Here is a 27560-nt window from a genome sequence, read left to right as displayed (position 1 = left end):
CCCCCCCATATTTTACTCAATCCTTTCATGATTTCCAAGACAAATTGCCGGCCTTTTGGAGCTAATTGGCTGCTCTTGTCCACCCACTGTCCACCCACATCATTCCTGACAGTGATGATTCTGTGTTGGGTACAGTGGAAGCTTCAGTGACTGGGGTTGGTGGTGTTGTCAAGGAGGGCTTTGTGGAGACCAGACATGTTAGCAATAGATTTTGAAGGAACTCCTGGATGCAGAGGCTAGAGGACCATATGGAGGGCTGCCAGCCACAATGTGACTCATTATCAGCCCTGTCAGCCCAACTCCCCCCTCACCAGCTCTGGTGGTTTGTTTCTGTTTTTTTCCTTTGGAGATGACAGATTCTGTGAACAAGGGCTCCAGCTGTTTATCAGGGGCCTCTCCTAGGCCCAAGTGCCAGGGGAGCCCACTCCCTGCTCAGGAGGCTGTGGGGTCCTGATTAGGCTGACAGCTGAGGCAGGGGACCCAGGGTAGGAGGAGGCTGCTGGAAAGCACAGCAAAGGACAGAGGTAGAAAACTGCAGGAGAGGAGCAGGTGCCCTGTTAGGAGCCTGGTGAGGAACGGAAACAGACCTCACCCCTCTGTTCTGCCAGGGCGTGCCCCACCTTCCTCGGCCTGGTGCAACTATGCTCCCTTCAAGTCCCTTGCCCAGAGCATCTGCTCTGTGGCCCCATGTTTTCATCTAACACTTCCTGATGGCATCACCTGGGATCAATTCTTTTCTTTGCCCCCTCAGTAAGTCAACATGTTGTCCTTGAGATAAGGTTAACTTTGGGGATTTGGGGGTATCGCTCAGTGGTAAAGTGCTTGCCTACCATGCAGAAGGCCCTGGATTTGAGTCCCAGTACTGTAAACAAAACAAAACAACAAAAGCCCCTAGAGCTGACCCAGGGTGGTGCATACCTGTAATCCCAGCACTTGGAAAGTGGAGGCAGGAGGATCAGGAGTTTAAGGCCAACCTGGGTTACCTGAGGACCTGTCTTACTGTTTTGGTTTTTTTGTTGTTGTTGTTTTGGGGGTTTTGTTTTGGTCTTTTTGAGACAGGGTCTCCCTGTAGCCCCAGCTGGCCTGGATGGAACTCGCTATGTAGGCCAGGGTGGCCTTGAACTCACAGAGATCCACCTGCCTCTGCCTCCCAAGTGCTGGGATTAAAGGTGTGTGCCACCATGCCCAGCTGTTTTTGTTTTATTTTATGTGTATGAGTGTAATGCATGCATGCATGTAAGTGTTACACCTGTTACACAATGCTCACAGAGGTCAGAAGAGGGCATCAGATCCCCTGGCTGGAACTGGAGTTACAGATGGTTGTTAACTGCCATATTGGTTCTGGGAACCCACCTGGGTCCTCTGAAAGACCAGCCAGTGCTCTTAACTCCTGAGCTGTCTCTCCAGCCCCTTTGGAACAACTTTTAATGAACCAGCAAAATGGCTCAACAGGCCACACAAGCCTGATGACCTGAGTTCCATCCTCAGAACCCAGGATGGAAGGAAAGAATTCTCCAAAGTTACCCTGACATACACACATATGCACCACAGTATGAATGTTCCTTCACACACACACACACACACACACACACACACACACACACACACACAGATAATAGAATAAAATTTTAAAGAAAGAATGGAATATCTTTTATCAACTGTTTAACATGTACAAAGCAGCTGAGATGAGTGTTTTGAATCTAGTCTCACATACTTCCTGTCAGTGAATAGGAACTGTCTGTGTCCCCAAGTCATAGAGGACACTGAAGGGAAGAGAGTTAGTAAACTTGAAGTAGCATAGAAGTTCTGAAGCCCCGAGTTTTGCTTTCCTAGCTTATAACACAGAATGAAACTCTATTTTGGGGGGGGGGGCGTGTCTTTTTGAGACAGGGTCTCCCTGTAGCCCCAGCTGTCCTGGATTCACCATGGAGACCAGGCTGGCCTCGAACTCACAGAGATCCTCCTGCCTCTGCGTCCTGAGTGCTAGGATTAAAGGCGTGCCCCACCACGCCCGGCTCAAAATTTTATTTTTAAATCTTATTTTTGTGTGTGTGTCTACATGCATGTATACACGTGTGTGTGTGTGTGTGTGTGTGTGTGTGTGTGTGTATGTTTGTGTGTGTGTGTCCTTTGAGACCAGAAGAGGTCATCAGATCCCCTGGAGCTGGAATTACAGGTGGTTGTGAGCTGTCCACCATGGGTGCTGGGAACTGAACTTTGGTCTTCTACAAGTGCTCTTAGCAGCTGAGCCATGTCTCCAGTCCCAGATTTTGTTTTATTTTAATTCATAGTTTATCTATTTTTATGTTGTATTTATGTTTTTGTTGTATTTATTCATTTTGTGGTTGTTTTGAGACAGGGTCTAGCTATGTAGCCTAAGTAGGTTGGCATTCAATATGTAGACCAGACCATCCCTGAATGGGCCTGGATCCTCTTGCCTCTTCTCTTGAATGCTGGGATTATAGGTGTGTAGCACCATACCCAGCTTAAGAGTAGCTTTTAAATGTTCTTACCAGAAAAAATGTGAGTTAAGGCATTAGCTTGACTCAGTCATCCTATACTGTACATATAATTCAAAACATGTTTGCAACTAGCGGGATTGTTGTGCAGGCAGAAGCATTTCTTGGAAGGCCTGACCCCTTGAGTTGGGTTCCCAGATCCCACAGTGAGGGAAGTGATTCTCTAGAGTTGTCCTCTGACCTCCATATGTGCACTGTATACATATATATGAAAATAAATAAGTAAATGTGTTTTAAAACATTTTACACTATATACATATATATAATTTTTACTTGTCAGTTAAAAAACTAAGTATCAATCAGTTCACCCTTCTTTTTCCCTTTCATGTTGAAAACTCAGCCTCAGTGAATGCCAGGCAAGTGCTCTACCACTGAACTGCAGCCCCAGCCCACAAAAAGCATTTTATTTCATTACTATTTTTATTTGTTTATTTATTTTTGGTCTTTTTGACACAGGTATTTTATTGCATTTTTGTATTTTATTTATTATTTTTCTTTATGTGTATAAGTGTATCACCTGCATGTGTGTAAGTACACCCATGTTATGCAGTGCCTAAGGAGATCAGAAGAGGGCATCGGATCCCCTGGAACTGGAGTGACAGATGGTTGTTAGCCACCCTGTGGGTGCTGGGAATCAAACCCAAGTCCTCTGCAAGAGCAGTCAGTGCTCTTAACTGTTGAGCCATCTCTCCAGTCTACAATAATTATTTTATAAAAACAGAAAATTTCGGATGTGGCGACACACACCTTTAATCCCAGCACTCAGGTGGGAGAGGCAGACAGATGGATCTCTTTAAGATTGAGGCCAGCCTTGGTCTACATAGTGAATTCTAGGCCAGGTGGGGCTATAGGGACATCCTATCTAAAAAAGAAAAAAAATCTCAGAAAATAATATATTTTCCCTGGGGTAGTTGAAGAACTACCTGTACATGATACATGTACATGATGCACCTCCACACAGCATTCGGTAACTGTCAGCTCCATTTTCTCTCCTCATCACAGCCCTCCTTACCACTTACTAGATATCACTACTCCTTTGTGTTTATGTAGCAGAATGGAGTAGATAAAGTCATCTAGACCTAGACTGCCTGTGCTCAAGATCCTGGCTCAGACCCATGCTAAGTATGTGACCATGAGACAGGGTCTCCCTGTAGCCCCAGCTGGCTTGGAACTGATTTTGTAGGCCAAGCTGACCTTGAACTCAGAGAGAGCCACCTGCTTCTGCCTCCCAAGTGCTGGGGCTAAAGGCATGTGCCACCATGCCCAGCTCAACCAGTTTCTTTAACCTCTTTGAACCTCATTTCTTTATCTCTAATGTGGAAATCATGATGATACCATCTTCCATAGGATAGTTAGGTTAGCTATCTTTGGTCTGGTACTCACTATAGCTCTTGATATAGGCCGACCTGGAATTCACAGTTCGCCTACCTTTGCCTCCTGAGTGGCATTACAGATGTGTGTTAAGATAAAACAATGCTGCTGAGTGTGGTGGCACACGCCTTTAGCCCCAGCACTTGGAAGGCAGAGGCAGGTGGATCTTTGTGAGTTCAAGGCCAGCCTGGTCTACAAAACTAGTTCCAAGCCAGTTGGGGCTTCAGGGAGACCCTGTCTCAAAAAAAAAAAAGATAAAACACACTTAACACACATCTGTTATCTTAGCACTCAGGAGGCTGAGGCAAGAAGATGGAGTGTTCTGGACTAGCCTAGACTACACAATGAGATTGTATTTCAGAGGGAGTAAGGGATGGGGTAAAGGGAGGGGTTTATTGTAGAAACTTTGAAAAATTATAAGAAAGAAATGAATGGACCAGGCATGATGGGGCACAACTTTAATCCCAGCATTCAGGAGGCAGAGGCAGGCAGATCTCTGGGAGTTCCTGGTCTACATATCAAGCTCATGCCTATAATCCCAATACTTGATAGAAATAGGAAGATCAGAAGCTCAAAGTCATCCTCAGCTACACAGTTAGTTTGAGGCCCGCCTGGGTAACATGAGACCCTACATCTAAGGAAAAAAAAAAAAAGAGTTGATAATAGTGTTTTGTTTTACTGACCAAAAACCTATATACTAAAGGAGTTGATTATTAGATAGATGGCCTCCTGGATAGAGATGTGTTTTGGTCCTGTTCTCTTTTTTATTTTAATTGTTATTTTATGTGTATGAGCATTTTACCTGCATTTAAGTACACTGACATCATATGGATGGCACCAGGATCATCTTTTTTTTAAAAATATTTTTAAATTTATTATTTTTTTATTTTATGTGTATGCGTGTATTGCCTGCATGTAGGTAAGTGCACCCATGTCGTACAATGCCCACCGAGGTCAGAAGAGGCTATTGGATCCCCTGGAACTGGAGTTACGGACAGTTGTTAGCTGCCATGTGGGTGCTGGGATTCAAACCTGAGTCTTCTGCAAGAACAGTCAGTGCTCTTAACCGCTGAGCCATCTCTCCACCCCTGATCATCTGGTTTTTATCACTCTATCAGAGTTAAGTAGGAAAAAGCATTGTCGTAGCAGTTTATATTAAACAATGTGTGTGTGTGTGTGTGTGTGTGTGTGTGTGTGTGTGTGTGTGTGTATTTGAATGATAAAGCAAATGTAATTTGGGCTGGAGAGAGGGCTCAGTGGGTAAATCTCTTGCCAGATATGGATCTGAGTTTGGATCCCCAGACCCCAATTAAGGCCAACTGCCGTAGCATGCTTGTATCCCTGACCTTCTAGGGCAAGATGGGGAAGCTTGAAGATCAGCTAGCCTGGTGTACATAGTGGTGAACAAAAGGCAGTCTCAAATCAAGGTAGAAGGGAAAGACTGACACCAGAGATTGTCCTCTAATATCTGCACACACACACTGTGACTCATGACCACCCCCTCCAAATCTGAGTGAAGATTATGGGGGAACTTTTTAAAAAATATTTTATTATTTTTATTTTATGTGTATGAGTGTATTGCCTGCATGTATGTGAGTGCACCCATGTCGTGCAATGCTGTGGAGGTCAGAAGAGGGCTTCAGATTCTCCTGGAACTGGAGTTAAGGACGGTTCATAGCCACTATGTGGGTGCTGGGACTTGAACCCAGTTCCTCTGCAAGAGTAATCAGTGCTCTTAACCGCTGAACCATCTCTCCAGCCCCTATGGGGGAACTTTTTAAAGATTTATTTTATTTTATTTTTTGGTCCTTTTTTTTTTTTTTTTTGGTCTTTTTGAGACAGGGTCTCCCTGTAGCCCCAGCTGGCCTGGAACTCACTATGTAGACCAGGCTGGCCTTGAACTCACGGAGATCTGCCTGCCTCTGCCTCCCAAGTGCTGGGATTAAAGGTGTGCGCCACCATGCCTGGCAACATTTATTTTATTTTAAATTATGTGTTTGTGTGTGTCTGCAGTGCGGAGGCATGCAGAGCTGGAATTAGAGGCATCTGTGATCTTCAAACTACTTCATGTGGGTGCTCGGAACCAAACCCAGGTCCTCTGGAAGAGCAATATGTGCTCTTAACCACTGAATCATCTCTCTAGCTCCTATAGGGGATTTTATTTTAATGCAGTTCTTGTAGCTTTTCTCTAAGTCTGAAATTATGTCAGAATAACAAGGCAGTGTCTGTTGCCCAGCTCTGTGGCTCCCCTGTTGAACTTTTCCTTAACCCTCTGAAGTTGCTGGCACCCACATCCGGACCCCAAACCAAAGTGAGGAGTGAAGGAATTCTAAGAACTCCTGATTTCTGCATGATGGGCTTCTAAGTATGCCCTTGGTGGATGTTGACTATAAAAATGTGGTTAATGTAGAATAATGTACATTACACTTCATTTGCAGAAAACCTCCCTTGTTTTTCCCTCTCAGGTATGGGAACTGGATGGAACTGTACAAAGCATTTAAATTCAAGCTTCTATTAAATCCATTTGTACCTTCAGTAAGATGGCAAACCAGACTCTTCTTTTTTTTCTTTTTTACCTTTTTCTTTTTTTGAGGCAGATCCTTACTATGTATCCCTGGCTGGTATGGAAATTTCTATGCAGACCAAAATGGCCTCAAACTCACAGAGATCCATCTGCCTCTGCCTTCTGACCACTGGGATTAAAGCACACACTACCTCACCCAGTTTTTTGTTTGTTTGAGACAATGTTTCCAGTAGCTCTGGCCTTATAGAACTTGCTAAGAAGCCAAGGGTGACCTTGAATTCCTGATCTTCCTGGCTCTATCTTTCAAGTACTGGGATTACATCTCTGTGCCATCATACCTGGCTTATTTTTTTGATTTGAGACAGGGTCCAAGTTTCCCAGGCAGGCCTTGAACTTGTGATCCTTCTAGCTCAACTTCCACAGTAGCTGAGATTACAGGTCTGTGCCATCAAGCCTGTCTAGAGTTTTTCAGCTATAAACAAGCTTTATACTTTCATTTATTTTATGTTTGGTTGGTTATCTGTTCCGCTGGCTCAGCCTCCTGCTCTAAAAAGGAAAGAGGAATTTTACCTGATTTGTTCACTGTACCCCAAGTACATAGAACTAGCGTTTAGTAGGTGCTTAGAAATTTATAGATTTTTATTTTATATGTATGTTTTGCCAGTTTGTATGTAAGTGCACCTGTGAATACAATGTCCATGGAGACCAGAAAATGGCATTGGATCCCGTGCAACTAGAGTTAAAGATGATTGTTAGTTGCTATGTGGATGCTGGGAACTGAACCCAGGTCCTCTGCAAGAGCAACCAGTGCTCTTAACTGCTGAGCCATCTCTCCAGGTCCATTTAGTAGATATTTAATTAGCAATCGGCACACACTAGGCACTCAATAACTATTTGCTGAATGAGTGGACAATGGCATTGGACCCAGGAATGCACGTGCTAACAGGATTCATAAGATACTGAGGTGTCAACCCATGCCATCCAGATGATATCCCCAGTTGCTGTTGAAAACAGGGAACAAGGGTTGTTGGGGTATAGCTCAGTGGTGGAGCACCAATTTCAGTTCCCGGTGCTACCAAAGTAAAAGCATAAGTAAATAAATAAATGGGTGGGGGTGCTAAAGAGATGGCTCAGCATTTAAGAGCGCTGGCTGCTCTTGCAGAGGACCCAGGTTCAATTCCCAGCACCCATATGGTGGCTAACAACCATCCATAACTCCAGTTCCAGGGGATCCAATCACCACCATATGATGTTTGTTTTTCTTCTGTTTCTCCTTAAACCTGGAATGGTTCCTAAGTTTTTTTGTTTGTTTTTAAATATTTTACTTAATATTTTTATTTTATGGGTACGAGTATATTGCATGCATGTATGTAAGTACACCTTTGTCTCACAGTGTCCAAGGAGGTCAGAAGAGGGCGTCAGATCCCCTGAAACTAGAGTTACGGAAGGTTGTTAGATGCCATGTGGGTGTGCTGAGAACTGAACCCAGGTCCTCTGTAAGAGCAACCAGTGCTTTTAACCCACTGGACCATCTCTCCAGCCTCCAAGATTGTTTTTTATATATCAACTTTTTCTCTTTTTCATTGGTGCTTGGTATGTGACCTGAGGCCTCACCTCAGGTAGCTAAGTGCTCTACACCTAGCTATTAATATATATTCTTTTCACTTTATATTTAAGACAAGGTTTCACTAAGTTGCCCAGGTTGACCTTGAACTCACTGTCTAGTCCAGAGAGACTTTGAACTTGTAATCTTCCCACCTCAGATTCTTGAGTAGCTGGGATGACAAGCCTGTGTCGCCAGCTTTTCACAGCATCAACATTTTCTTTTTCATGTCCCCATGTCTGTGTTGTGAGCACGTGTGTATGTATGTTTGCCTGTATGTGGGAGCTCATGGGGGTGGGTAGGTGCACACGCACATGCGTACACACCTGTGACGGTCTGAGGCTGACATCAGACATCTTGCTACACCCCTCTTCACCTTTTTCGTTGAGGCAGGGTCTCTCAATCCAACCTAGAGCTCACTGATTGAGCTAATCTATTTGACCAACTTGCTCCAGGGATTTCCTGTCAACACCTTCCATATTCTGGAAATACAGGCAGGCTACCATGCCCACCGAGCTTTCATATGTATACTAGGGATCCAGTCCTCACACTTGGCATAATAAGTGCTTTACCCATTGAGCCATCTCCCCAGCCCATCAACATTTTTGAAGAACAAGGAAAGAACTCAAAAATTTTTAATTTATTTTTATTTTATGTGTATGAGTATATTGCCTGCATATGTGTAAGTGCACCTGGTCATGCAATGTCCTCCGAGGTCAGAAGAGAGTTGAATCTCCTGGAATTGGAGTTATGGACAGCAGTTAGCTGCCATATGGGTTCTGGGATTCGAACCTGGGTCCTCTGCAAGAGCAGCAACTGCTCTTAACCACTGAGCCATCTCTCCAGCCCAAACCTTTTGAATATATATTTTTTTTTTGGTCTTTTTGAGACAGGGTCTCCCTATAGCTCAACTAACCTGCCTCCCGAGTGCTGGGATCAAAGGTGTGGATCAACACATCCCTCAAAACACCAAAATATTAACCTGCATTTTTATATTGTATCAATAACATGTTCACTAGGATACGTTCACTTAAGATCTAAAAACGCCATTTTACTTTAGATTTATGGATCCCCAAACAAAACTTGAAAAGGTGCCTCTCACCAACTTTTTTTTTTTGGTCTTTCTTTTTTGAGACAGGGTCTCCCTGTAGCCCCAGCTGTCCTGGAACTTACTATGTAGACCAGGCTGGCCTTGAACTCACAGAGATCTGCCTGCCTCTGCCTCCCGAGTGCTGGGAATAAAGGGGTGCACCACCACGCCCAGCAGCCCGAACCTTTTGTTTCTTTCTTTTTTTTTTTTCCTTTTTCTTTTTGGTCTTTTGAGACAGCGTCTCCCTGTAACCCCAGCTGGTCCGGCACTTGCTATGTAGACCAGGCTAGCCTGGATCTCACAGAAATCTTCCCGCTTCTGTCTCCAGAGTGCTGGGATTAAAGGCATGCACCACCAGGCCCAGCCCAAGAACTTCTTTTTGAAGAACTTTTTTTAAAGACCAGGCTGATCTCAAACTTGTTATGAAACAGAGGATATATCCTTGAACTTGTGTTCCTTCTGCCTCTATCTCCTCAGTGCTGGGATTACAGGTGTGCATCACCACATAGGGTTTTTAGGGTGCTGGGAATCAAACCTTAGGCTCACTGGACAAATACTTTATCAACTGAGCTACGTCTCCAGCCCCTAGACAAAGAATTCTCTTTAACAGTGTGCTAAGATGGGAAGCTTTTGCTGTGAATCCAGTTTGGTTTATTTATCAAGTATGATTTCCCAAGATGCTTCTGGGGCTCCAACTGATCATCACAGAGACGGTATATACCCCTATATTTATTTCTTAGGACACCCATACCCACAACTGCATGGCGGCTTCAAACAACATAAGTATGTTATCTCTGTTCAGGAGGCCAGAGCCTAAGAGCAAAGTGTTAGTTAGGAGGGTACCAATCTCTGGGAAGCTTCCAGAACAGGAACCTTCTTGTCTCTTCCATCTCCTGGTAGCCTCAGGTACTCCTGGGCTTGTAGCTGGATGGCTCCAATCTCTGCCTCCATCTTTGGGAATCATCTTCTCTCTGTGTCTTGTACTGGTCGTATCAGATCCAGGCCCTTCCTGCTCCCATACCAGCTCATTTCAACAGTGACATCTGCAAAGACCTGGCTTCCAAATAAGGCCACATTCTGAGCCTCTACGGTTAGAACTTCAGCGTAGCTTTTGGGCAGCAATCTATAACATGCCCACCCCCATCAACCCCCCATTTTTCCAGCATGATCTTGCATTTCCATGGCCATGGTCCCTCGGCTTTCAACCATACTAACTTTCCAGGAGAGTCACTCTTCTGAAAGAAAGTCTGCTTTCTCCCAGACTCACTCTGCTTTTCTCCCCTCACTGCCTCATAGGCATCTTCCTTCCCCACAATGATGATAATGCTAACCTTCATTTACCTGGCACTAATTAGATGCTGGTCACAATGCTAGACTCCTGCATGAAGCTGAGTGTGCTGGCCCAAACCTGCAATTTCACATTTGGGAGGCAGAGGCTAGAGGATTTCAAAGAGTTCAGGCCAGCCTGGGCTATTTATCGAGTCCCTGTCTTCAAAAGAACAAACAAACCAGGGGCTGGAGAGATGGCTCACCAGTTAAGAGCACTGGCTGCTTTTGCAGAGGACCAGAGTTTGGTTCCCAGTACCTACGTGGTGACTCACAACTGTCTGTAACGCCAGTTCTAGAAGATCCCTCTTCTGGCCTCTGAGAACACCAAGCACGCAGGTAGTGCACATATATACATGCAGACAAAGCATTCACAGACATAAAATAAAGTGAGTTCAAGGACATATAGAGAAACTGTCTCAAAAAAATGAAATGGGTTGGAAAGATTGCTCAGTGGTTAAGAACACTGACTGCTCTTGCAGAGGATCCAGTTCAGTTCCCAGCACCTACATGGCAGCTAACAACTGTCCCTAACTCCAGTTCCAGGGGATCTGACCCCCTCTTCTAGCTTCAGTGAGCACTGCACATACATGGTGCACTTACATAGATTCAGGCAAATCACTAAAACAAACAAACCACCAAACCAAACTACCAAGCAAACAAACAAAAACAAGAACTGTTTGATGCAGCACTCTGTTAGCCCTATTTGATAAGGAGGACTGTGTTCCTCTTTGACAGAAGAGGAACAGAGGACCTGAAAGCAAACCTTGCTTGAGGTCTCACAACAAGATGGTCCTGTGACTTGCTCCTGACTTACTTCCTCCTTGCTCTGAGTTACTGTACAAGGTACCTCAGGCCCAGTGAAGAGTGCACTCAATGGTCTCCCCTTTGAGATCTTCAGACCTGTGAGTGTCCCTTGTCCCCCACAGCCTCAGTTTACACTTCTCCTGTCTGCCTCTGCAGATGGAGGGTTTGGTGATGCCCTTCAGACCAGAGATGTCCTTTCACCTTCAGAACTCTGTCCTCCATTCTAGGGTCACAGGAAGATACAGATCCTTTGTGGTCACTGCTTCCTTCCTTCCCAGAGGACTTTTCTAGTCCCGGAGGCTTACACCAACAGAGGAAGGCCCTGCAGTGCCCACTGTGTCAACACCTCCTGGGGAAGTGTGTCAAAAATATACAGTCAGCCTGGCGGGAGACAGCTCAGTCAGTAAAATGCCTGTCACACAAACATGAGCCAACCCTAGCACCCTAGTAGAAAAGCTGGGTGTAGTGGTGCAGTGCTGGGGAGCAGAGACAGGAAGACCCTTTGGGCTTGCTGCCCAGCCAGCCTATCCTACTCAGGAAGGCCCAGGTTCCAGTGAGAGACCCTGTCTCAGAAATATGGTACATAGCTCCTAAGGAAAGACATCCAAAGTTGACCTCTGGCCTCAACACACCTGTGCAAATGTGTGCACCCATGTTCATATGAACACATGCATATATACAAAATAGAAATAACCAACATTGGATACTTAAACATAATACATTGATCAGTTAATCCCACTGATGAACTGCTGCAGTGTTTCTTTTTAAATTACTTTTTTTATGTGTATGCGTGTATTGTCTGCATGTAGGTAAGTGTACCCGTGTTCTGCAATGCCCATGGAGGACAGAAAAGACCATCAAATCCCCTGGAACTGGAATTACGGACAGTTGTTAGCTGCCATGTGGGTGCTGGAATTCGAACTCGGATCTTTGTTCTTTTTTTTTTTTTTTTTTTTTTTTTTTTTTTTGTCTTTTTGAGACAGGGTCTCACTGTAGCCCCAGCTGTCCTGGAACTCACTATGTAGACCAGGCTGGCTTCAAACTCACAAACATCCGCCTGCCTCCGCCTGCCTCTGCCTCCCAAGTGCTGGGATTAAAGGCGTGAGCCACCACGCCCAGCTAAGAACAGTGTTCTTAACTGCTGAGCCATCTCTCCAGCTCCCTTAAATTTTTTTTTCTTTTTTCTTTTTAAGTTTTTTATACACGTGTGCACCTACATGCCCCAGCACTTATGTGGAGGTTAGAGAACAACTTGCAGGAATCTTTTCTCTCCTTCCGCCATGTGGGTCTCAGGAATCAAACTCAGGTCATCAGGCTTATTGGCAAGCACCTTTACCCACTAAGCCACCTCACAGGTGTCTGCTGCAATATTTCTTTGGAGGACAAGCCAGGAGGAAATTTAAGATTTCTACTCCATTTCACAGGGGGACGAGCTGGTTATTGCTTATGAAGATTGTTGTGGAATGTTCTAAGGCTTAACAACCAGGTACCTCCTCAGTGTCAATGGCAGCCATGTCAGGCTCAGTATTTGAAGGAGGTAGGCACTCCTGGGGTGACTGAAGACAGTTGCTCCACCCCTCAGAGGAGCCCAGCTGTCTCTGCCAGATCTCATTCAGCCACCTGAAGTCATTCACAGTTTTCCTGTCAGTTGGGCTGTGTGGGAAGGGGCCCCTGTGGGTGGGGAGAGGCTGTGTTTCATTTGCTATGAAGCTGGGCGCCTTTCCTCCTCAGCAGAGCAGGTGCCTGGGACCAGCTGGGTGAAATGAGGACATTCGTCCCCTCCCTCCCTCCAGCGTCCCCTCCCTCCCTCCAGCTCCCTTCCCCACCCCAGCCACTCGGAAGCCACATCCCATTTCCGACCTCTCAGTCAAAATCTGCCCTCCCCCATCTGTCCTCCACCCTGACAAGGGCAGTGCCACAGGGGAGGGAACTTGGGAACTCTGAGGGAAAGTGGGTGGCTGTGGGCCACCGTCCCATCTGTTTCACTCAGAGGGGAGGGGGAGATTGGAATGTCTCAGGGAGGGAAGAATGGGTTGTTCCTGGGACAGCCCAGGTCCCAGACTTGGCCTCCAGGCTCAGTATACTCTAAAAATCTGTGATGAAGTTGACTAACCATCCCTTCAGGGCTAGCTCCTTGTCTCCTAAGAGAATGGGCACTTGGGTGAAGGGTGAGGGAATCAATCTCAGAAATCAGGGTTCTCAAAGTTGAGCCTCTAGCTACATGGCCTGGAGGGCCTTAAAACCTGATTGAGATTGTGACTCAGTGGGACTGAGGCGGGGCCTGATCACTTGCATTTTGAGGTTGTTCCCCAGTTGGTGGTGGATACTATTCTTACTGGTGTGGGGACCACCCTCATTGCCATGGTTCTAAGGCCCCCTTTAAGGAAGAATGGTAGGTTTGCATAGATAAGGAAGTGAGGCATCAGTGGTGGCCAGTATCACAGCCCTACCCTCCTGCAGGTCTCTGTGCCCTGTGTGTATCTGGAGGAGGATCTGGCTTAAGAGAGGCAGAACCAGGCTGTGTTGGTGCAAGGAGATCAAGAGTTCAAGGCTGCCAGGTATGGTGGCACATGCCTTTAGTCCCAGCACTGGGAGGTAGATGCAGGCAGATCTCTGTGAGATCAAGGACAGCCTGGTCTACATAGCGAGTTTCAGGCCAGCTGGGGCTATAGGGAGACCCTCTCTCAAAAAGACTAAAAAGAAAAGTAAAAAAATAAAAAAATAAAAGGAGTTCAAGGCTAAGGCCAGGCATGGTGGCCCCCGGTACTCCTGAGGCAGAAAACGCCTGCTCTCTTTCAATCGAGGCTAGCCTGGTCTACATAGCAAGAGTCAGACCAGCCAGGCCTACAGGGAGACTCTGTCAAAAATAAAATAATATAAATAAACAAAATCAAAACAAACAAGCAAAATAAATAAATAAATAAAAATTTAAAAGAGTTCAAGGCTAGCCTTGTCTACATAGTGAGTTCAAGTCCAACTTGGGCTACATGAGATGGCTCAGCAGGTAAAGACTCTTGCCACTAAGCTTTACAGCTTGAGTTTGATCCTTGGGACCCACATGGTAGAAAAAGAGAACTGACTTCTACAGGTTCTTCTCTCTCTGACTTCCACAAGTGTGCTGTGGCATGTGTACACCCATGGGTACACACACACATACACACGCGCGCACACACACACACACACACACACACACACACAGCAATATAATATGTCAGAAAGAAGACCACCCTTGTGTGCTTGCCCCCACCTGGCCTGCCTTTCTAAGCCATGCTGCCTGCTCACTTGAATCTTTCGTTCTTGAAGCTCCTTTTGTCCCAGCCCTGGGGAAAGAGATGCCCTTGTGTTCTCTGGAGTTTACCTTTCAATCATGGGGTGTTATGGAATGCTGGGCAGCAAGTCAAAAGCATGAGGTTAATCCTGCTGTGGTGACTTGGGAGGGATTCACTATGATATATTATAGTGAAATTGCACAAGGCCAGGTAGAAAATGTTCCTGCTTTTGTAAAAATGACAACTAGAAAATTAAAAATGAATGCACACACAAGTATTTACATGTACATCGACAAAAGACCTTGTGGGACCGCTTCAGGACCACCACCCAGGGCTCTGCTGGGAGAATTCTACAGGATCAACAGAATAAGAGATTTTAGGACTGTGAGTGTAGCTGTGGCAGAGTGCTGGCTTAGCATTCGGAAGGCCTGAGTTCCATCTGGAGTGAGCACCTTGAAACACAAGGGGACTATGCGCCTTTTTTTTTTTTTCCAGTTTTCTTTGTGAGTTCTTGTTTAATTTTTAATTTTTTAAAAGTCAGCATCTCGGGGCTGGAGAGACAACTCAGCAATTAAGAGCACTGACTGTTCTTACAGAGGACCCAGGTTCGAGTCCCAGCACCCACATGGAGGATAACAACTGTTCATAATTCCAGTTCCAGGGGATCCATTGCCTTCTTCTGACCTCTGAGGGCATTGCACACACAGGTGCACTTACACGCATACCAGCAATACACTCATACACAGAAAATTTTTTAAAAAGTGTTTTTAAAAGAGCCTCATTCAGCCCAGGCTGGCCTTGAAGTCAATACATAGATGAAGATGTCCTTGAACTTCTGATCCCAGCCTCAGCCTCTCCAGTGCTGGAATTACAGTCATGTACCACCACCTCTGGTCTATGTGATACTAGGAATTAAACCCAGGGCTTTGTACATGCTAGGCAAGCACTCTACCAACTAAGCTACATCCCCATCTAGCTTTGAACTCACAGTGATTCTCCTGCTTCTGTTTCACATGTGCTAGGATTATAGGCTAGCCACCCTGTTCAGCTATTTTCTGTAAGATTTGTGTGTGTGTGTGTGTGTGTGTGTGTGTGTGTGTGTGTGTGTGTGTGTTTCGAGGAAGGGTCTCCCTATAGCCCCAGCTGGCCTGGATCTCACTATGTAGACCAGGCTGACCTCAATCTCACAGAGATCTACCTGCCTCTGCCTCCCTAGTACTGGGATCAAAGGTATTTACCTCCACATCCAACTTTGTAAGATCATTTTTTAGCAAGCTTATCTTACTTTGCAATTAAACAACAGCAGCCAGGAGCGGTGGCTTATGTCTATAATCCCAGCACTAGAGAGGCTGAGGCAGGAGGATGGCTTTAAGTTCCAGACCAGTCTGGGCTACAAGGTGAGACTTTGTCTCATTAAAAAAGATGTGTGTGGACGGGCGTGGTGGCGCACGCCTTTAATCCCAGCACTTGGGAGGCAGAGGCAGGCAGATCTCTGTGAGTTCAAGGCCAGCCTGATCTACATAGTGAGTTCCAGGACAGCTGGGGCTACAGGGAGACCCTATCTCAAAAAAAACAAAACAAAAAAAAAAAGGTGTATGTATGTGTGTAATACATTTCATCTCTATATATACAAAATAAAAAGAATAAACTATAGTAATGAAATGTGGAGCAGCCCCAGAAAGCTATATGCTGAACTAGAAATCATAGAGGGTGGGTGGTGGGGCTTGCTTGGGGTTCTGTCATTTTATAGCTACATATACCTACATACCTCTGGACTTTTTGAATTTGTCTTAAGAAGGTTATTAATTTTTTTTTTTTTTTGAGACAGGGTCTCACTATGTAGCCCAGACTGGCCTTGAACTCACAGAGATCCCTCTGCTTCTGTCTCTTGAGTGCTGGGGTGAAAGGTGTGCACCACCACACCTGGCTTAAATTTTTTTTTTTTTTTAATTAACAAAAGATGAGGCCTTGGTGATCCTGTCTATCCTTGCTGAACTATTGGCAATTGAGGGATTCTGGGGGAGTGGCAGTCAGTTGACTTTTGTTGTGAGCCAGAAGATGAGCCTACCAGACTCCAATCCCATAACCACATAGACTATTCTAGTTAAAAACATGGGGCCTTGGGGCTGGAGAGATGGCTCAGTGGTTAAGAGCACTGACTGCTCTTGCAGAGGACCCGGGTTCGATTTCTAGCACCCACATGGCGGCTAGGAACCGCCCTTAACTCCAGTTCCAGGGGAATCTGAAACCCTCTTCTGACCTCCGCAGCATTGAAGGACACGGGTGCACTCACATACATGCAGGCAATACATTCATACACATAAAATAAAAAAATAATAAATAAAATATTTTTTTTTAAAATGGGGCCTGGCTGGGTTTAGTGGTGCATGCCTTTAGTTCCAGCACTTGGGAGACAGAGGCAGTCAGATCTCTGTGAATTCAAGGCTAGCTTGTTTTACATAGCAAGTTCCAGGCCAGCTGGGGATACAGGAAGAGCCTGTATCCCCACCCAGGGTGGGGAGGGTCACAAAACAAACCAAAAGGTCATGACTATAGGAAAGGGCTCTGTAGGGAGAGGGGGCATAATGAGTAAGAGGGAGATAAGAGAGGGTAGAAAGTGAGAATAACAGATCATGCTATGTATGTATGAAATTATCAATAAACAAGTTTAATCAACTAAAAACAAGATGAGCATGGGGGCTGGTAAGGTGGCTCATTGGTTAAGAACACTGGCTGCTCTTGCAGAAGACCTGGATTTGGTTCCCAGCATCCATAATGGCAGCTAACAACCTACTTTAACTCCAGTTCCAGGAAAACTGATGCTCTCTTCTGGCCTCTATGGGTATTGCATGACACAGGTACACTTACATATATGTAGGTAAAGCAATCATACACATAAAATAAAAATAAAATAAATAAAAGATGGGCCAGGTGCGGTAGCATACACCTTTGATCCCAGTGCTCAGGAGACAATGGTGGGCAGATCTCTGTGAGACTGAGGCCAACTTGTTCTACATAGTGAGTTCTAGGCCAGCGTGGGCTACAGGGAGACCCTGTCTGAAAATAACGAAAAAAAAAAAAAAGATGGGGCTAGTGAGATAGCTCAGTAAGTAAACAATCTGGGTTTAATCACAGGGACCCACATGATAGAAGGAGAGAACAGACTTCCTGCAAGTTATCCTCCACTGTTGTATGCATGCCCACATACATACATGCACATACAGATACAAAGTAAATAAATTAATAAAAAGATGATGATGTAGTCAGGTGTGATGATGCACACCTCTAATCCCTGCACATGGGGGAGATAGAGGCAAGAGGATCAGGAGTTCAAAGGCATCTTTGGCTACATAGGGAGTTTCCAGGCCAGCCTGAGCAACTTGGCTACCTGTCTCAAAAACAAAAAGATGGGGCTGGAGAGATGGCTCAGTGCTTAAGAGCATTTGCTGTGCTTACAGAGGTCTTGGGTTTGGTTCCCAGCACCCACATGGCTGCTAATAACTGTCAAAAACTCCAGTTATAAGGGATCCAAAGCCCTCTTCTTCTACCACAGGTATTGCACATACATGGTACACTTACATACACATAGGCAAAACACACATACACATAAAATAAAGATAAATAAATAAGAGCCTGGCTCAGAAGGTAAGAGTGCTTGCTGTTCTTCCAGAGGACCCAGGTTTGGTTCCCAGCACCCACCTGGAAGCTCTCTCGTCCTCTTCTAGCCTTCATGGGCACTACACATATATCAGTCAGGAAACATACTTACAATTGAAACACTTAAAATAAATAAATCATTTAAAAAACAATTTTAAAAGGATGATTTGGGTTTATAAAGAACTCAGAATAGCCTCGCTCTCTTCCCTTTGTCCTCAGGCCCTGCCCTAGCCTGTACCACCACCACTGCTTAGCACCCCCCATCCCCGTGCCCTGTCTTCTCCACATGCCCCGCCCTCTCATTTCTAGCACTGTGCCTGAACAGCCTTCTCTGGCTTTCTCCATTTCTTCAGCAGCTATTCTTTTCATTTTAAAGAAACATTGCGTGTTTTTGTTTACCAACCGCTACCTTTCCAAAAACGAGGATCTGGAGACTTAACTCCTCCCCCCGCAAGCGGCACTGCATCTTCTCCGGTCTCCCTGCAGCTTGCAGCGCACGAGCCTGCTTTCATCATTGTAATCTGTACAAATGCCATTTTGTGTCTTGAAATGCTTTACGTCACCTAATTTTGGAAGCCTGTCTGTGTATGGACACAGCATCATTTCTTCTGTGAATGGTACTGCGGTTGATTAGCCAGACCCTGATTGTTATGCATTTGGGTGGTTTCCAATGTGGGGCTATTTATTCATTCACCATTGAACTTCCAGTATTTGAGCTCTGCCTCTTTCTAGTCTGTAAAAACTGCTCCTAAAGGTCATTGCCATGGGTCTTCCTGAGTTCTAGCAATCTCTTCCCAGTCCTTGAGAAAAACCTTGTCCTGACTTTAATTGGACCTGCACCCTCATGGCCATTCAGCAGCTCATTCATCAAACTCTGGAATCCCAGTCTCGTCTCTCATCGTTGTTTTCTTTAAGACATCTTAGGCAGCCTGGTGGTGCAGGCCTATCATCCCGTGTATTGGGAAGACTGGGGCAGGAGAGCCCCAATTTCCAGGTCTGCCTAGGTTACAGAGTGAGTTCAAGGCCAGCCTAGACAACTTAGGGAGAGAGTGTCTCTCAACACAAAATGAAGAGCTGGAGATGCTCAGTGGATAGAATGCTTGTCTTATTATGTATGAAGCCCTGGGTTTCATCCCCAGCACTGCATAAAAACAGGTGTGGGTCCAAGGGATGACTCAGCAGGTAAAGGCACCTGCCTCTAGGCCTGACCACTTGAGTTTGATGCCTGAGACCCTCATGGTAGAAGGAAAGAACTGATGCCTGAAAATCATTCTCTGACTCTACACTGTTTTTTTTTTTGGTCTTTTTGAGACAGGGTCTCCCTGCAGCCCAGCCGGCCTGGTACTCACTATGTAGACCAGGCTGGCCTCGATCTCACAAAGATCTCCTCTGCCTCCCAAGTGCTCGAACTAAAGATGTGTGCCACCATGCCCAGTGAGCTCTACACTTTTAAAATATTTTATTATTTTTATTCGATATGTATGAGTGTATTGCCTGCATGTATATAAGTGCACCCATGTGGTAAAATGCCTGAAGAGGTCAGAAGAAGGCATCAGATTCCCTGGAACTGGAGTAATGGATGGTTGTTAGCTGCCATGTGGGTGCTGGAAACTGAACCCAAGTCCTCTATAAGAGCAGCCAGTGCTGTTAACCACTGAGCCATCTCTCCAGTCCCCAGATCTTTATACTTTTTATTTTGTGAGGGAGTTCAAACCCATGACTATGCATCCTAAGCAAGTATGCTACTGACTGAGTTACATTCTCAGCCCTACTTCTGGCTGTTTTGGGGGTTTTTTTGGTCTTTTTGAAAGAGGGTTTTTATAGCCCCAGCTGGTATGGAACTCTCTATGTAGACCAGGCTAGCCTCGAACTCACAGAGATCCTCCTGCCTCTGGCTCTCTAGTGCTGGGACTAAAGGCAAGCACCACCATGCCTGGCCTTTTTTAAAAAAAATATTTTATTTATTATTTTTATTTTTAATGTGTATGAGTGTTATGCCTGCATGTAGGTAAGTGCACCTGTGTCTTGCAATGCTCTCGGGGGACAGAAGAGGCTGTTGGATCCCCTGGAACTGGAGTTATGGGCAGTTGTTAGCTGCCATGTGGGTGCTGGGATTCGAACCCGGGTCTTCTGCAGAAACAGCCAGTGTTCTTAACCACTGAGCCATCTCTCCATCCCCCCCCCCCTTTTTTTTTAAAGACAGAATTTAACTATGTAGCTCTGGCTGGCCTAGAACTCACTATGTAGACCAGGCTGGTCTTGAACTCACAGAGATCCTCCTGCTCCACCTTGAGTATTAGAACCAAAGGCATGGGCCACCATACCTGGGTCTATTTTTGTTTTTACCAAGATAAGTCTTCCTTTGTTACCGGGGCTTGTCTTGAACTCCTAGTTCAAGTGATCCTTTCCAAACGTAGCCTCCCAAGTCACTGGGACTATGTCACCCACAACCATACCTGCAATGCAATTTCATTCATTCATTCTTTATTCTTTATTTTTTATTTTTTGTGTTTTTGAGACGGGGCCTCCCTGTAGCCCCAGCTGTCCTGGAACTCACTATGTAGACCAGGCTGGCCTTGAACTCACAGAGATCTGCCTGCCTCTGCCTCCCAAGTGCTGGGATTAAAGGCGTGTACTCATTCATTCGTTTTTAACTTCCTTAATTCTGTGCTTGATTTATCCATTTTGGATTTTTTTTCCCCCAGTGTTGGGGTTGGAAACCCCAGGACCTCACATCTGCCAGGCAGGTGCTTTATCACTGAGCTACATCCCCAGCCCCAAGTTTGGATCTTTTGCTCATTTCTAATATGTGCGCTTAGGGCTGTAGAGTCTCCACATGTGTTCACTTTGTTGCATCTTGTGTCTCTCCTTATTCACTCTCTGTACTGTAAAATGCACAGGGTCTATAGTCCTGTAAGTCTTGATAAATTAAAAATCACGTTACTGTCATTCAAATCAAACACAGGATATTTCCATCATCCCAGAAAGTTCTATGGGGCCCATTTTGGATTATTCTCCCCTTCACCTCTAGAATTAGAACTCTATTTGTACAGAATTTCGACTCAACGGGATCCGGCAGTATATTCTCTTCTGAGTTCTCCAGTTTTCTTCATTCTGTACGTGGTGTACGGAAGCGATTTGTTCCTTTCTGGGGCCAAGTTACATTCCAGTGTATGGCTGTATATACAGTGTCTGTTTATCCATTCCCGTGTTGACAGACGTTTGGACTGCTTCCAGGCCTTGGCTCTCAACGTCTATGAACATCCTTGGGCAAGTTCTTTTGTTTCTTTTTTTTTTTCCATTTATTTATTTAAATTGTATATGGTGGTGTGAGAGTGTGGGTGTGCCAAGGCGTGTGTGTGGAAGTCAGAGGACAACTTGTAGGACTCACTTCTCTTCTATAATATGGGTTCCTGGGATCACACTCGGATCATTAGGTTTGGCAGCAAGCACCTTTAACATATGAGCCGCCTCTTGGATCCCTGAGGCAAACCTTTTATACACATAAGATTTCTGTTAGCTAGGTACCTAGGAGTAGCAGGGTCTTAGTGTAGATATCTCAGGAGTTTTATTGTATTTATTTGTTTATTTATTTGAGAAACAGGTACCATTGTATTGCCTAAACTGGCCGCAGACTCTTGGACTCCAGCAATCCTCCTGCTTCAGCCTCCTGAATAACTTGAGACTATAAGCTTTATACTATACCTAGCTGTCTCATAATATTTTTATATATATTTTTTAATTTTATGTGTACGAGTTTATTGCTTGCATGTGTGTGTGTATGTGTGTGCCCATGTCATGCAGTGCCCTAGTAGGTTAGAAGAGGGTGTTGGATCCTCTGGAGCTGAGTTCCAGATGGTTGTTAGCCACCATGTGGAGCTGGGAACGGAATCCAGGTCCTCTGCAAGAGCAACCAGTGCTCTTAATGAATGAGCCACCTCTCCAGCCCCTGTCTTATAGGTTTAACCTGTGATATTTTCTTCCCTTTGTTGTTGTTTTCATTGCTTTTGAGGCAGGGTCTCACTCTAGCCCAGGCTGTCAAACTCACTCCATAGCCCAGACCAGACTGACCTTGATCTCACAGAAATCCACCTGCCTCTGCCTCCGGAGTGCTGGAATTAAAGGTGCACACCACCATGCCCAGCCTACTATTATTATTTTTATAATGTATGTGTGTCATGTATATATGTATTCGTGTGTAATGAGTATGGACACACACGCCATAGCCCACATGTGGAGGTTCAAGGGCAGCCTCAGGTGTCTGTTCTCACTTTCCGTCTTGTTTGAAGCAGGGTCTGTTTTTGTTTGCTGCTGTGTACACCACCCTACCTACCTCTAGTGCCTACAGCAATTCTCCTGTCTCCCTGCTCCCGCTAGGAATTCTGGGTAACAGATACGTGCTACCATGTTAGTTTCTGTTTGTTTCCTTTCGTTCCTTTGTTCTGACAGTGTGATTCTGGCTGGTCTCGAACTTGCTGGGTAGACCAGGCTGGCCTCAAACTCACAGAGATCCCCCTGCCTCAGTCTCCCTAGAGCTGAGATTAAAGGCATGGGATTAAACTCAGGTCCTCATACTTACATAACAAGCACTTTAACCCACTGAGCCATCTCCTGAGCCACACAGCTCTTATTTTTATCTGAAGTCTAGCTATTTAACTTACCAGTGCATGGCCATAGGCAAATTCCTTAACCTCTGTAAACTTCAGTTTCCTCATCTTTGAAACTGCAATAATAACAGCTAACAGCTCAGTACAGGGCCCAGCTGCAAGGATATTGATCTTGAGGACTGCTTCTGTTAGAATGACAAATGTTGATAGATGATAATTACCCAACATCCCAGATCACCTCTAACCTATTACTTCAGCTTGGAGTCCTTATTTAAAAGAGGGGCAGAGTTGGACTCTGGGTTATCATCAGTTTAGAACAATCTGTACTTTCTTCTTTTTCTTTTCTTTGTTTTTTTGTCTTTCTCCCTCTCTCATGTCTTCTTTCCTTCCTTCTTCCCTCCCTCCCTTCTCCCTCTGTCTCCATCTCTCTGTCTCTGTCTCTCTGTCTCTGTCTGGCTCTGGCTCAGTCTCTCTCTGTCTCTCGCTCTGTCTCCCTCCCTCCCCCTTCTCTCTCCTCTCTCCTCTCCCCCCCCCCCCCACTATATATCCCATACTGGCCTGGAACTTTCTAAACTACTCCTGCCTCAGCCTCCTGAATGCTGAAATTACAAGCATGAGCTAAGCATCAATTGAAAGCATCAAACCCAAACCTAGATTTTGCATTTTAGCCTTGGCTGTCCTAGAACTCACTTTGTAGAGCAGGCTAGCCTCGAACTCAGAAAGAAAGAAAGGAAAAGAAAAGAAGAGGTCAGGTATGGTGGCACATACCTTTAATCCTTCTGCCTCTGCCACTGGAGTGGGATTAAAGGTATGTGCCACCATGTCTGACCTCTTCTTTTCTTTTGTCTTTTTTCCTTTCCTTCTTTCTTTTTTTATTTTTTAAAAATTTATTATTTTTATTTTATGTGTATGTCTGTATTGCCTGCATGTAGGTAAGTGCACCCGTGTCATGCAGTGCCCCCAGAAAACAGAAGAGACTGTCAGATTCCCTGGAACTGAAGTTACAGACAGTTGTTAGCTGTCATGTGGGTGCTGGGATTCGAACCCGGGTCTTCTGCAAGAACAGTCAGTGTTCTTAACCGCTGAGCCATCTCTCCAGCCCCTCCTTCTTTCTTTTTAAGAAAACAAGATAGCTTTATTTTGTGTGAAGCCGTAATACAGAGCAGAGAGGGATACACTGCTAGAATTCACAACAGGATACAAGAATGAAGGCACTCAAAGATCTGCATCCTTTCTTCCAATGGATCATTTCACTTTCTATAGCACCTGAATAATGAACCATAAGTCTTGCCTGTGAAGAACCATCTTTTAGTGGAAGAAGGTCCCATAAAACATCTTGTGGGGGAGAGGGGCTCACAGAGCCCTGCCTCTTGCTCTTTGCTAAGGGAAGAAGAGATACTGTCTTCAGTGGTGTAGCCGCTGAAAAGTTGCCTATATGTATGTTAGTAAAAGGGGAGGGGTATGGTAGTAGAATGGGGGCTAGCTGGGAAGAGGTAGCAGCGTGAGCGAAAAGGAACAAGAGAGAGTAATGGGGTGAATATGATCCAAATATATTAAATACATGCAGGCTGGGTGTGGCCGTGGTGCTCTCAGGAGGCAGAGGCCGGCAGATCTCTGTGAGATTAAGGCAAGCCTGGTTACATAGTGAGTTCCAGGCCAATCAGAGCTACATAGTGTGACCCTGTCTCAAAACAAACAAGCAAATAACAACAAAAAAGAAAAGAAATGCCATACAAGGAGGAGGTGGCCATGTCAGGGCACATCCTCCAGTTCTGCCGAACATACCAGAATCATCATCATTGACTCAGAACAGTAAACTGGGTTATATAAAATTAAACATTTTTTTTCTCTTTATCGCCTCTGATCATTTATTGTCTCAGGGATCCAGGCTCCTCGCATCTTGTACAGAGCCTGAGTCCTCTCTATTGGCCACTTTGGCATCCTCTCTTATGAGCTGACAGAAGGTGAGGACAAGTGGCAACATCACTGCTGCCCATATTCCAGTGGTGGAACCTAGTGACTTGGTCCACAGTGAACTGCAAGGGAAGCTGGGAAATGTAGTTTCCCTATGAACCCTGGAAGAAGGGAGTGGGATGGGTGGGTCTCTAACAAGTCTGTGTCATGGCTGTCTTAGAGACATCCCTGACATTGTCCACTTCAGACTTTACCTTCTTTGGCTTACCAGTGCTTGAGACAGGAAGTCCTGGACATCACCTCAAAGGTCCCCTAGGGTCAGTCTTTACCCCATGAGACTCTTGAATTTTTTCTGCTATCTTCTTTACCTTTTTAAAATTTGTATGAGTGTATTGCCTGAATGTATGTAAGTGCACCTGTGTCATGCAATGCCTGCTGAGTCAGAAGAGGGTGTTGGATCTCCTGGAACCGGAGTTACAGACAGTTGTTAGCCATCATGTGAGTGCTGGGATTCAAACTTGGGTCTTTTGCAAGAACAGCCAGTGCTCTTAACCCCTAGCCTTCTTTCCTCACTTTTATGACTTCCAAAAGCTGGACATGGGGTTCTACTCTTGTAGAACTTGGGAGGTAGAGTCAGGAGGATCAGGAATTCAAGTTCATCTTGAGTAACATAGTGAGTTCAAGGCTAGCCTGGGCTGCATGAGACCCAGTCTCAAACAAGCAAGTAAACAAACAATAACTTCCAGCCAAGAAGCGAATTTTGGCATCTACACTAGTTCTTGGTACAAATATTTTTTTAATGCATGAATTCTCGCCCCTCTGGGAGTTATTTAGAAGTTATTTGCAAAGCTAAATTAAATTTAGCAAATGGGTGGGACTGACCAGGAAGGGAAGGAGGGGCACTGAGTACTGTGTTGTAGAGGATTTTACTTTACTTGCTGACCTATCTTGTCAGCCTTTTTTTTCTAAAAAAAATTTTATTTATTTAAATGTGTGCATACATGCACACATTCGCATGTGCATGCACATGTACCATGGCACACATGTGAAAGACAGAGGACAACTTATAGGAGTCAGTTCTCTCCTTCTATCTTGTGGGTCTTGGGAATTGAACTCAGGTTATCAGGCTTGGTGGTAGGCACCCTGGATGGGAGGGTTTACCTTTTTTTTTTTTTTGTCTTTTTTGAGACAGGGTCTCTCTGTAGCCTCAGCTGTCCTGGAACTCACTATGTAGACCAGGCTGGCCTCGAACTCACAGAGATCCACCTACCTCTGCCTCCCAAGTGCTGGGATTAAAGGCATGCGCCACTACGCCCAGCTATGGAGGGTTTACTTTTTAAAAAGTACAGGTGCAGATAACTTAAAAAAATCACCTGTACTACAGGCTTTCCACTGTGTAACCTGGAAGAAAAAGTGACAGGACTGAGCAGAGGCCTCAAGGCAATTGGAGCTGAAGGAGATCTCATTGGATCCCTTTAAGGCTTCAGGAGCCATGGCAAGGAATAGCCTGAATTGTGATGGGTTCATGGTCTAGCCTGGACACTTGTAGCTATGGGACCTTGGGCAAGGATTTTTTTTTTTAATATGCACAAGCGTTTTGCCTACATATGTGTAAGTGCATTTCATGCATGCAATACCTGAAGAGGCAAGAAGAGGGCATGGTATCTCCTGAATCTGGAGTTACAGATGCTGATGGTTGTTAGCCACCATGTGGGTGTTGAGATCAAACCTGGGTCCTCTGCAAGAGCAGCCAGTGCTCTTAACTTCTGAGCCATCTCTCCAGCCCCTCTTCATAGATTTTTAGATTAAGCATGTTGATGTAATAAAAAAAACAAACAAACATAGATCAAGTCAGGCACCATGGCACATGCTTGGAATTCTGGTACTTGGGAGGCTGAGGCAGAAGAATTGTGAGTTCAAGACCAGTCTGGGCTACATAGTAGGTTCAAGGTCATCTTGGACTAAATAGCAAGACTTTGTATCAAAAACAAGTAGGGGAAGACAGACTGTTACAGGCCTTCAGTCCCAGTATTCAGGAAGCAGAGGCAGATGGATCTTTCTGGGATCAAGGCCAACCTGGTCTACATATCAAGTTCTAGACCAACTGGGGCCAACAGGGAGACCCTATCTCAAAAAGACAAAGAAAGAGAAAGAAAGAAATGGGGGAGCCAGAGGTGATGCACATACCTTTAATCTCAGTACTTGGGAGATATAGGCAGGTGGATCTCTGTGACTTCAAGGCCAGCCTGGTCTATGTAGAAATAAAACAAAGAGAAAAAAAGAAGATGTAGCTTAGATGGTATAGTGCTTACCTAGCAGAAGCTCCTTCGGGGGATCTGAAGCAGCACGTAACCAGGCTTGGTGGCACACATCTTTAATCCCAGCACTAGAAAGGTGGAGGGAGGAGGATCAGAATTTCAGTCAGGGCTAGAGAGATGGCTCAGTGGTTAAGAACACTGAAAGCTCTTGCAGAGGACCTGGGTTCTGTTCTCAACACCTGTAGGCCGCTAACAACCATCAGTAACTCCAGTTCCAGGGGATTCAATACCCCCTTCTGACCTCTGCAGGCACTGCACAACACGGATGCACTTACATACATGTAGGCAATACACTCATATGCATAAAATAAAAATAAGAAATAAAATATTTTAAAGAATTTCAAAGTCATCCCCAACCATATATGGAGTTTGAGGCAAGCCTGAGCTACCCTGTCTGAAATGATAGATAGATAGGTAGATGATAGATAGATGATAGATAGATAGATAGATAGATAGATAGATAGATAGATAGATAGATAGATAGATAGATAGATAGATAGATAGAATAGATGATAGATAGATAGATAGATAGATAGATAGATGATAGATGAGAGA

Source organism: Nannospalax galili, unplaced genomic scaffold (assembly GCF_000622305.1).
Source record: "Nannospalax galili isolate Female #2095 unplaced genomic scaffold, S.galili_v1.0 scaffold1892, whole genome shotgun sequence".
Classification (NCBI taxonomy): domain Eukaryota; kingdom Metazoa; phylum Chordata; class Mammalia; order Rodentia; family Spalacidae; genus Nannospalax; species Nannospalax galili.
Note: the sequence above shows the minus strand (reverse complement) of the source record.